Source organism: Epargyreus clarus, unplaced genomic scaffold (genome assembly GCF_041222505.1).
Source record: "Epargyreus clarus isolate Ecla_fem2 unplaced genomic scaffold, WU_Ecla_fem_2.2 ptg000022l, whole genome shotgun sequence".
Lineage (NCBI taxonomy): Eukaryota > Metazoa > Arthropoda > Insecta > Lepidoptera > Hesperiidae > Epargyreus > Epargyreus clarus.
The window spans coordinates 108,680-121,435 of NW_027332229.1; the positions used below are offsets into that span (position 1 = coordinate 108,680).

Genomic DNA, 12,756 nt, shown 5'->3' on the forward strand with positions numbered 1-12,756 from the left:
AAAAATTGTGTTGCCTGGAGACTTAAATATGTAACAATATTAATTCATGTGGAGCGTCACAAAATTTCATGTTCAATGGCTGCTATAAAATATACAAAAAAACTGAACATTTTGGTGGTACTGAACCCTCTGTGTGCGAGTCAAACTTTCACTTGGCTTTTTTTTGCCAAGCATGTAAGCTGGCATGCACATCTTTCCAGCAAAATGCAGACTTGCTTGCTAGAAATTACCATTCCATAGGAATAGCAGACGAGCATGCAATCGACCTGATGGTAAATGGTTACTGCCGCCCATGTACATCTGTAATCAACCTCAGATAGGATTAGATATTCCTACCTAAGGTCGACCACAGATGCGCTACTACTTTTAAGATACTTGGCCAATTAAACCATATAGTCTCCCACCTTCACATAAGAGTAATGTAGAAAGTAGACTTAATTTTTTAAAACTCACGACTTACAACATTCTGCCATATTGTATGTCTAACAAAGAAGTGAAGTGATATCTCCCACACGTTGGTCATCGCTGCTCACCACTGCATTCCTGTAAATACATAAACAAATCAGACAATGCCAACATCACCAACTATTTGAAACAAAATTGGATATATCTCATAGCGTATACTATGTCCACAATGTAAAATTCAGTAGGAACAATTGGTTTATTTAAATCATTGATGACCAAAAACATATTTTTATTACAATACAAGATTCCCCACCGAGGCGAGCATGCAGTCCACCAGATGGTAAGTGGCTACTGCCGCCCATAGACATCTGTAATCAACCCCAGGTAGGATTAGATGTCAGCCACAGATGCGTCGCTACCCCTGAGGACTAAGCGGAAACCTCTCGAAAAAGTATGTCTCCCTTCAAACCAGAACACAGCAGCGCTTAACACTACTGTTATGAGGCAGAGATAGGTGTGGCGGTGGTGTCGCCGGAGTCGAAACACAAAGGATTCTACTACCTTTTCAATCTTACTTCTACTATATTCTAAACTTACTTGAACTCAACTAGAGGATGACAAGCAGGGAACTAATATCTTCATAGACATGCTCACCACTGTCCTGCAAAGAGACAAACAAATGAGACATTGTCCACATCGGTACCAATTTTAAGTGTACGGCTCAGTGTATCTCATAGCGTATACTAAGTCCACAATGACATTCAGTAGGAACAATTGGTTTATTTAAATCATTGATGACACATTTTACAAAAATATTTTCTTAAAAATATCAAAAACAGATATTATTGCAATTGACATACATATTGGGGAGTGAAAATATTATAGGGAAATCTTAAGTTTATAGGTCTCTTCATAATAGTTAAGTTAATTTATAAATGTACTGAAAAATCAGACATCTGATTTATACAAAAGCTTGGTCTGGTCCTTTATAGTAAGCGGAACAACTTCAAAATATTCAAACCAACTATGGAACTAAATATTGTAATATAATTATATGGAATACTGTCACTTAAGAATTCTTCCGACATAAATGGTATTTTATATAATAGAGGTAGAAATGAACATGCAGTCTTCCTGATGGTAAATGAAAACTGGGCATGAACATCTATAATCAACCCCAGATTAATCCTAAATAAGCTACTATGCTGTTGAGGATTGTTGGCATGGAGTGGAAAATCACTATAATAATATTATAGTTACAAACAAAAACCACGCTAAAATCGCACAAGGAAAATCGTTAATCCTGATTCCTGAGGATCCTGATGAAGCGAATGAGATAAAATAATTTAAATCATGTATTGTCATCAATTCTTGATAATTGTTCAAAATTTTAAATTAATTGGGCCTTTCAAAGTGGGTAAAAATAGAGTTCAAATAATCCATTACATATATACATAGATGCAACCCAAGCTAATGTGTGTTAAAAATATCGGTATTAAGCCTACTTTTAAAAAGTTTCAAAGACTTCACCTTTAATTGTGTCTTATCACACCAACTTGACTGAAAGAACTGTATGGCATCATGCTTCAGTGGCCACCGCAGCGCACACCCTGCCCCCATCCATCCAACTGCAACACCTGTCACAATAAACAATGTATTAGTCCAAGAACACTAAACATCTGCTCCGTGAAGAGCAGTTGTGTTGACGTTTTTTGTTATAGTTTGCTCTGAAAAGAGCAGTTTTGTCTTCAACGCTGAACCATCTTCGTGTATTTGAAAAATTTGACCTCAACTTCAATGCTGATCAGTTGTTTTCATCTCGTGTTCACCAGATAATCTTCAATATTTCCGTGGTAGTGTTGACGTTTCTTGCATATTTGCTCTGAAAATAGCAATTTGGTATTCTTCGATGCTCGACGATATCTTCAAAACTGAATGATTCTTCTCTTTTCAACAGTACAACAATATCTCGTCTTGCGCGTGAGTCTTCTTTCAACATCAGTTAGAAACAGGAAGTTTAGAAACATAGTGTTTAGAAACAAGAAGCACAAATTCTCTCTAGAGATTGCATCTGTAAAGAGCAATCTGTAGAGAGAAGTTGTATTGATGTGTTTTGCTCTGAAAAGAGCAGGTTTTTGACGTTGTTTTGTTACAGTTTGCTCTGAAAAGAGCAGTTTTTTTGACGTTGTTTGTTATAGTTTGCTCTGAAAAGAGCAGTTGGGGTGACGTGGTTTGTTGAAGTTTGCTCTGAAAAGAGCATTTTGATATTCTTCCATGCACGACAATAACTTCAAAGCTGAATGATTCTTCTCTTTTCGACAGTACAACAATATCTCGTCATGCGCGTGATAGTCTTCTTTCAACATCAGTTAGAAACATGTTTAGAAACAGGAAGTTTAGAAACAAGAAACACAACTTCAGGAAAAAACTTCTCTCTAGAGAGCTAAAGAGAAGTTTTTTGCTGAAGTTTGCTCTGAAAAGAGCAGTTTTTTGACGTTTTGTTGTAAGTTGCTCTGAAAAGAGCAGTTGTGTTGACGTTTTTTGTTGGAGTTTGCTCTGAAAAGAGCAGTTTCACTGACGTTTTGTTGAAGCTCGCTCTGAAAAGAGCGGTTGTGCTGACGTTTTGTTGACATTTGCTCTGAGAAGAGCAGTTTTTCGACGTATCATTGCAGTTTGCTCTGAAAAGAGCAGTTTTATAGACCTTTTGCATTTGGTTTGAAATGAGCAGTGGATGGTCGTCCGAAGTTCTTCTCAGAAGAAAACATCTTTTGGCTTCACACAATACCAGTTTCTCGCAGCTCGTAAAATCTTCCGAGATCTTTTCGATGGTACACGTTGACAGCATTTAAAGTCCACCTTCACTCTTCAACAGATGTAACAATTTCTTGATCTTGTTAAGAAAGCGTGAATGGTAACGGCGATGATGCTTCACAAATTGTTAGACGTGATATTGACGCGTTTTGTTTAGAAACAAGAGAGCACAGAGGCAATGGTATGAACACAGTTATCATATGTAAAAAATTGTTAGTACTTAATGATTTTGAGGAAACATTACACTCCCATGTGATAATTTTATCTGTTTGGTCTTGTAATGTTCCCTCTAAGGTCTTGAGGCTCAAGCATATAGCGCAAAGATGTTTACATAGAAAAGGATGTGTTAGTAGAGTACATAGCCATTTATTTTCAATACAAATATAATTTCGTAAATTTGTGCGTTTAGTTCCTTTATTATGAAGTATATTTTATAATGAAAATCTATATAGGTAAATAGGGGAAATGATGTTTCCTAATATTTATTTGGGGGTTCATAGAGTTAATAGGACGGAATCAGTACTACTTGGTGCCTCAACTGGTGCAATGGATTACCACAATATTAAAATATGTTCTTACTAAGTCTGGAGTTCCAACTGAAGTTAATGTCAGATGTGTGTTGTTACTGATGAGAAGCATAATGTCTCATATGAGTATATTTGCCATACTAAACACTACAATATTGCATATAGGCAGGCATCCCACACGAATTTCTACATAACATTGTTAGTCACAGGTAGCAATATTATAATTGGTTGTGGTGTCGCTTTACTAGCTTTAGTTTTAGCCTACTACATACTACTACCTACGAGAGTAGAAAACAATGATATGGAGGAGTTATTTCTGAGTGAACGCTTGAAGGTGGTAGAAGTTCTACCATAGAACCCTCTGTGGTTCGTCTCCGGCGGAACCACCGCCACACCTATTTCTGCCAAATAACAGCAGTATTAAGCGCTGCTGTGTTCTGGCTTGAAGGGTCTGGGGTAAGGGAGACATACTTTTTCGAGGCGTTCCAGCTTAGTAGTCCTCTCAGGACTACGGATAGAGGCGCATTTGTGGTCGACCTCAGTTAGGAACCGAATCTTAACTGGGGTTTGAACGCAGATGTCGTTGGGAAGCAGTAGCCACTTATCATCATGTGAACTGCATGTTTGTCTGCTGCGTATTGAGCGATGGTAGGAAGCTCAATGACTCTATGGAGGTCTACATTACGCATGTACCAGGGATAGCCCGTGGCCAAGAATCGATTATAAAGTGTTTGCTATCGTCTATGCGTTTTACGGGATATCTAGGTATTTGGCGAATTTAGCCCATGGAATGGATTTTCCGAACAGTGATACCTGTATAAGTATATTTGGTTCTACGGGAGCAGTCTTTTTTGCTAGAGATAGTAAGCCATTCTGGCAAAGGTCACAGCTTGACATTTTTTAGGATTAACCTCAATTCTCAATTTCTTAAACCATTCGCCTAGGGCGGTAGACTTTCGAGGTGACTACTGAGGGTTGGATGGATAGTAGATGGCGGTGTTATCCGCAAACAGGGCTAATTCCACGTTGATGTCGTGGGACATCACTTGTGTAAAGCGTGTATAGAAGAGGCGGCAGAGAGGAGCCCTGGAGGCCTCCGGCTCGTAAGGGGGATGAGTGTGTGTCATCCACTCTGATAAGAAATTGGCGAGTTAATACAAAGTCTCGTATGAATTAATGGCTAGATTAACATCCTGAGTAGTGACAATTTTAGTCTAGGGAACCTAAAATTTTACCCAATGTGTATCACACACACACATAGAACTCTACGCACAAATTAATGAAATTAACGTGCAAGTCTAATATACTAAAATAATTGTAACAAATAAGACTCATCTAAGTACTTTAAAATATTACATCTTTAGAATTACAATCTTGTAATATAGTTTAACTTGTACAAAATCACTTAAAAAAGTGCAAATTATTAAATGCAAAAATTACTCATTTAATTACAATACCGTTAGATGAAAGTAGTCAACCAACATCTGATTGAGAGAGAATTGTATACCATAGGCCTGATTGAAATGCATTTATCTGGAGTACATGGTATTTGAACTTGCAGTAATTGTAATTCCTATGATGCAATATTAAATATATTTTAAATGGCTATGGTTGCAAAGCGTTAATAGAAAAGAAAGGCTATATGATTCCCAATGTATATTTCACAAAACACTGCCCCTTCATTTGATGTTGATGACTTCTTTTCACAAAATTCAAAACTTTGAAAAATCAAGCATCATACAATAAGACGCCTCATCTCAACGTGATCTACGATTCTGAATTCAGAAAAGTTACTATTTTTTTAGCGAAAGCAGCTTACGAATAACTAAGCGTAAATATAGAAGAGCATGCATATGATATATTTATAGCATATTTCTAGCAAAAGCTGTGTCATGGTTGTGGCTTCAAAAAGTTGTGTTAAAATAATTGATTTGATATTGTTCTATTTCTCATGAAAGTATAGAAAGTGTTCATTTTAAACTTGTGAATGTTAGGTGGAGATGTGTTCAAAGTGAGAGATTACATTACAAGGTGAGGGAAGCAGTTAAAAAAAAGTTTTCAAAGGTATGTGAAGTCTACCAATACGCACTTGGTCAGCGCGGTAGACTGGCCTAATCCTTCTCATTATGAGAGGAGACCGGTGCCCAGCAGTGGGACAGTAATGGGTTTATAATGATGATGATGATGATGATGATGATGATGATGATGATGATGATGAAGGAAGCAGTCAACCTTAGTTAGTATTAGTCGTTTGTAAGTAATGTCACAAGTGAAAATAAGTTCTAGAACAATATTTAAATTAATTACAAAAATTCTTAAATACATATTTATAACACAATCTTTAGATTTAAATTGTGTTATTCACTCTCCATTATATTTTTTGTCAGTTTCCAAAAATGTTACAGTTTTATAGTGTAACTTTTTTTTAATATATTTTATATACTATAATGGAAAAATAATTTGAATTTTATCATTAGTAGGTTGTAAAATTGCAAAATATGGGAGAGGTCATATTCTTTCTTCAAATTGTGGCTTTTCTAGCTTACCAGGTTGGTGGAGAGCATAAAGTTCAGTAAAGATTATGGGCTGGAAGGGAGGACTAATTTTGGTCATGGTTGGCTAGACCGTCCTCGCTAGAGGGAGGGATAGTCGACCCGGCCAGAGTCCAGGCCATCCACATCTGTTACATAGGGATTGCAACTAATTGTAGTGCACCTCCTGTGAGGCACCCTTATAGATGTCAGCCTGTCAGTTACACTAAAGTGGGGCACTGGGGGGATGAATCACACGAGGATACTACAAAACAGTAGTATGAATGTGTGAAGACTGAGGGGTACAGTGCCGCGGAAACGTTTTGAGAGTCTGTGTAGAACTTTTGCATCCTTGTCAAGGGTGCAAAGGATCTTTAAAAATACCAGACTTGGTCACAAGGACGGGGTGTGGTCTTAGGTTTTTATAAAAAAAAAAAAAGAACGCTTTCTACATTCACAGCCCCACACTAGGATTCCCTGTATCGTGGGTGCTATGGACACACAGAGACAAATACTAAAACACCCAGACCCAGAAACAGAAATCTAAATTCATCATTTAGACATCTGTCTGGCCAGGGATCGAACCCGGGACCCTTTGCGCGTCAGACCGGTATGGTGGCCGCTCCGCCACGCGGGTCGTCGTATTTATACACATATTCAATGAGAAACAAATAAGAATTTTTCACATTGATATTTGTTTCTCTTTTGAGTATTCTACTACTACATTAAAACTATCTGTTGGTAAAAAATACCTAAACCATATTTCTGAATTACTTTGTGTAAACTTGAGTTGGGTCTTAGCAAATACTATCAATGATCACCCCACCTGGGAGGGGGTTATATAATTTGTACAAACGGGTCACATTGTATCATTATATTGCCTAATTTGACAAGTAGCTCATTTGGTAACTAACAAGTATGACTGGCTGTGACAAGGTTGGGTGACATCAAAATTCGGGTGACATTTACAAATGGCTTGACTAAGGATTTGGAAATAAAGTGACTTACATAATAAAATTAGCAGTTATAACCTAGTGGTTAAGAAACTCGGCCTCTTAATCGAGAGGTCCGAGGTTCAAATCCCAGGCACCCACCACTGAACTTTGAAAGTTACGTGAGTATTAGATATTAATTATCACTTGCTTAAACGGTGAAAAAAAACATTATGAAGAAATCCTGAGGACTCTTAATAAAAAAAAGTTTTCAAGGTATGTGAAGTCTACCAATACGCAATCGGCCAGCGCTGTGGACTATGACCTTATCCTTGAATTATGAAAGGAGACCTGTGCCCAGTAGTGAGACAGTAATGGGTTGATGATAAAGATGATGATGACATAATAAAATTACTTCAAGTATATTGTAATTTTACTTTCACAAGAATTTGCTATACTGAAAATAGTAAACACCAATTTTTGTGCACACAACCACAACACTTAGATATAAAATAGTATTTTTCTAAACGCAGGTTCACAGATAACGCTGCCACGTTTTATGAATGAGACTTAATTTCACAAAATTTTTGAAAATTGCAAAGCTGTATGGCGATTTGTGCAGTGGAAATGAGCAGACGTGCAGCCTTCAGTATATTTTTTATATACATATATTTAAATGTGAATAGTAAATGGTAGTGGAGTTACTTTGTGAATTATATTTTCTTGACATGAAGAATGATAGGCCCACATCTAAAAAAGAAAGCACTAGCTAGAAATGTGGTATACTTTCTGATACATTTTTCTAATAAACAATAAATGCATCATACTGCTTTATTTCTACAAGATATACAAGTAAAATAGGCCCTTGGAAGTTATACTTCTTTTGGTGTATTTGGGAAAAATGATGAGTGCTTTGCAACACTTTACAACACTGACATTTAAAATCGACACCTTAAGTCGGCGAGTAAATTTTGCAAGTTTTGCAAAGTACAAAGTAATTTTATTTTATATGTATGATATAATATGATGATATTGACTAACTGAACACACTGAATATCAGTGGCTGTAGTTCGCTGCGGTGAGGCTGAGTGTGGACCCTTTTGTTAAATTTTACTGCAGCAATGTTTTGATTTTAAAGTTATGTTTATTATTATTTATGTCACATAATGTTGTAGTATTTTTTACAAATCTTTCTTTCTTTCTTCTTTTTTTCTAATTATTAGTAATATTTATTGATTTTATAATAGTTTTGCTTCTTGTGCGGCTATGCAATGATTCACATACTTTTAGTATTACTTAATACACCAAAGAAGTATACCTTCTTGCGTGCGTACAAGAGCACTCACATGCTTATTTACTTGTGCATACAAGTAGTATGTGTGTCCATTAGATAATCAGTTTGTCCTAGTATCGCTTATATAGTTTTAGTCACCTATGAGATTGCATTTTGTTCTGACTAATAAGCAATTTTTTTAAATGTAAAAAAAAATCTTCATGGATACTGAAGAATTAAAGACTACGATGGGAATACACACTGGCTTTAGTTTTTAATGTCAAAATATTAATCTATTTTGGACAATTCTACAAAATAAAGCTTGCCGAGTAGAGGCCTCACAGACCAAGTTACCAATAACCAATGCTTAAATAGCTAAACCAAAATAGTAATCGGAGTTTTAAATAATGTTAATTGCAATGAACTAAGATGAAAAGCTTACAATATGAAAGAATATAATTTCATCTTTTATTATTTTTAAGAATACATGTAATCATTTTAAATATTCAACACAAGAATTACACATAAGTTAAGCGCAGATTATTTCTGTTAAGAACAACATTCCTTAGTCAAAGTCTAAACATTTATTTCATTTCAACAATATGGCTATAACATATTGCAAGGATTTTATCCGACCTCTTTGTTCAGTGATAATACATTTTTCAAACTATGAAATATAAAGAATCATACTGCAATATTGATATATCCAATTCCAATTTCATAGATAACTTTAAAACTACATAAACGATACTAGTAGTTAGTTAGGTAAATTGTAACCAGTTAGAAAAAATCCTAGCTAAATGTAATTTAAGTGAAAAAAGCGTCATAAATATGTCTGCTTAGGCACATACTACGGAGCATGCATAAAGCATCAAACGAAGCAAGGAGACAGTTTATGGGGTAATCTTTAGACAAGAAATATAATTACAACTCGTGATAGAACTTGAGACGTAGGTGTCATGACAACACAACAGAATTTTTGATTTTTTTAAGGAAAACCCGATTGCCAGCTGATGATCAATAGACTAAGAGTTTGTTTACAAGACTATAACTCTATATTAAAAGGTTGATTCTGTACACAGATTTGTTAGAAATCTATTCAAATATATTTACTATCATATTATAGTATTATTTTAATTAATTATTTTGTGTTATTTTTATGGTCATAAGTTCTAATTTATGTAGTCACTGGCTGGTACAATTGTATAAGTTAACATAGAAAAGAATGGTCTTGACATTTGAGTTATTTGACCAGGAATAATAAGTATTAAATTGGTTCCAGAAAAAGTTTTCTTCTTACAGATTGAATTGTAAAGTGAACTATGGGGAGGTGTTGTATTTCACACAGGTCTAAAGTTCACACACGGGTAGTATATAACCAACTACATTTAGTTTGTACAATAAAGGACTAATTGCAAACAAATTAGTCTCATTTGATCTAAAATTAACTGCTATATAAATAGAAATAGACATGATATTGGTACCAAAATGTTATTTCTAGCCAATCTGGTAAAAACTAAATACTATACATACCCAGTTGGAGGGCAGCAGAGTACATGCTTCCAGATGTTACCTGTTTTCAGGTGCAGATTCAAAGTTTAGAGCTTATATTGAGACGGCACATACCTGGTCATATTCACATTGTTCGCTACTAAGCAGAAGCAAACATTGTAATCAGGTATCATCCGGATGTACGTAGATGCTGGCCGCAGCACTCTGCCGTGTAATATATCTCATTGTGTGATGGCTCGGAGGTGCAGCTTCCTATGAAAATTGAGACATATTAATAAAAGTAATTGTAACAAGTTAATTTTCGACATTGGGACAGTGTAATTCTGCATAAAAAAGGGGAGAATTCTACATAGTTTAATGGGCTCTTCGGAGGCAACAATGTTGCACTTATTTTCGCCTTATTTGTGTTGTGATAATATTTTGGTTTGAAGAATGTGATTTGGTTACGCTTATAGGAAACGTCCCAACAATTTCTCATAAATTCGCATCAGTTGTGTTCAAACTCGCGTATTGAGAATAGAAATTCTAAATATATGAGTTAACTAGCTGACCCAGCAAACTTTATACCACCTCAAAATCTATTTATCAAATTTATTTCACATAAAATATAGCCTATGTTACTCGTGAATAATTTAGCTTTCGAATGGTGAGTTTTTAATATCGGTCCAGTAGTTTTTGAGCCTATTCATTACAAACAAACAAAGTTTTCCTCTTTATAATATTAGTATAGAAATAGAAATATGAAATAATTGTAAGCAGCAATTATTAAATACAGGTAATTCACCGGCACAATTATACGTTATGTTTGGATTTAGTAAAATCAAAGATAACTTTTTTAACACGAGTATTTGTGAAAAATACCGGCACGATTACGATTCTTACGGCGCCAAAATTTGAATGCGGATCCTTATAGATCTCGACGAGACAAGACGAAAAGTAAGAATAATTTTTTTTGATATCTCGCTTAGTTTTCGAGATATCGATATTTAAAAATCGAAAAATAAAAAAAAATATATTCTTTTAATGATGTATTTCGATAGATTTTTGGAAAAGAAAACGAAAACAAAGAATAATTTTTTTCGATATCTTGCTTAGTTTTCAAGATATTAATAAATACATTATTAAAAATGTTGGAATTTTATTGAAAAATTTTTTTGAAGATATATTTTATCCTTTATTATGATTATCACTATTATTATGATAATAAAAATAATAATAAAAAAAAACCTAACCTAACCTAACCTAACCTAAACCTAACCTTTAATAAATACATTATTAAAAATGTTGGGATTTTATTGAAAAAATTTTTTGAAGATATATTTTATCCTTTATTATGATTATCACTATTATTATGATAATAAAAATAATAATAAAAAAAAACCTAACCTAACCTAACCTAACCTAAACCAAACCTAACCTAACCTAACCAATACCAACTCAAATTTCAATCACCTCTAACTTCGTTATCCCTTGCCCGATTTCTAATTATTTTATACCATCGTACTCGTCTGAACGATACCTTTTCGCACAGACTACTTCCGTTTCTCTCCGTTTTCTAAATTTTTAAATATAATTTTCAAAAATCAATTTTTGGTTTTTCTCATTTTCCTCCGCCGTTTCTTAACGAATTCTCTTCATTTTTCTTCTACCGTATTCTGCACGTCCTCCCCTATCCGGAGATACCAGTCGCACCCGTTTCCACCGCGCCGTTCCTCGGCAATTTCACTTTTAAAACGCAAAAAATCTAAATTTTCGAATAATTTTTGAGTATTGATATCTCGAAAACTAAGCGAGATATCAAAAAAATTTATTCTTACTTTTCGTCTTGTCTCATCGAAATCTATACGGATCCGCATTCAAATCTTGGCGCCGTAAGAACCGTAATCCCCCCAAAATACCACATGGAAACCATATGGAAACATAAATACCACGAGACGCACAATACAGGTTTGTAACTCAAACAATAAAATCTGTAAACAAATACTATCGGAGGCCTACTCAAGGTATTTCTAAGGACAAAATTGTACCATTTAGTGCACACGAGGCTTTTAGAACCTTGGCAACATGTAGTATTCAAACACAAAACAAAAAATAAATATGGCGGACTCGCCGGCGTCGATGTTCTCGAATTTATCACAAATCTATAAATGGGTTACCTTACATACTGTTATAAATACTAATAAATCAGTTTAACTTCCCTACTGTACGCATTTAGCAATAAAATGTTACGAATTCTTTAACTTGTACAATTATTTAAATAGTAAAATCTCGACCTTCAAGATCATAAAGGTACGTACATAAAGGTAAGGTACATTAGAACGCAAAAAAAGAATAAATGATTGGACTTACCGTTGTTTTGGATGGTCGTAGCAGAATCGGAGAGGTACTTTGAGCAGAAAAATACTACACCATGTTAACAAACTTATGAAACACAACTACGACCATGCCGAACGCCACCGGAGCCGGAAATGAGATTTTGATTTAGGATTTAGACATGTGCCAGAATTTGCGAGATGCTGACAGCGGTCCAAAATCAATTAAAAGAAGAATCGATTATTTTATTCGATATTAAGCAATAAATTAATGAATCTCGAATAACAGAATTCAGCTGTCATTTTTTTATTTCAATACATACAAAAAATAGCTCAACTGAATAAGTGTTAAAACTTCTTACTTTGGTTTTAGGACTTTTCAATCGTATCAAAAAATATTTGTGAAAAATCGATTCTCTATGGAAAAAAATATCAAATTGTAGTCGAATCGAT

General features: G+C 34.7%; 3 long non-coding RNA genes across 3 annotated transcripts; 1 reads left to right on the forward strand and 2 right to left on the reverse strand.

The window, feature by feature from the left end:
• Positions 1-432: 432 nt before the first annotated feature.
• On the reverse strand, positions 433-2,042 carry LOC140751350 (uncharacterized). The gene is made up of 3 exons (XR_012103301.1): positions 1,936-2,042; positions 1,003-1,066; positions 433-543 (listed from the first exon to the last, which is right to left on the reverse strand). It is a non-coding gene; the product is annotated as an uncharacterized LOC140751350 (long non-coding RNA).
• A 353-nt stretch (positions 2,043-2,395) lies between these two features.
• Positions 2,396-3,542, forward strand: LOC140751352 (uncharacterized). The gene is made up of 2 exons (XR_012103303.1): positions 2,396-2,536; positions 2,580-3,542. It is a non-coding gene; the product is annotated as an uncharacterized LOC140751352 (long non-coding RNA).
• Positions 3,543-6,554: 3,012 nt separating this feature from the next.
• LOC140751351 (uncharacterized) lies at positions 6,555-12,491 on the reverse strand. Its single transcript, XR_012103302.1, has 4 exons — positions 12,341-12,491; positions 10,106-10,243; positions 6,999-7,956; positions 6,555-6,896 (listed from the first exon to the last, which is right to left on the reverse strand). It is a non-coding gene; the product is annotated as an uncharacterized LOC140751351 (long non-coding RNA).
• Positions 12,492-12,756: the final 265 nt, after the last annotated feature.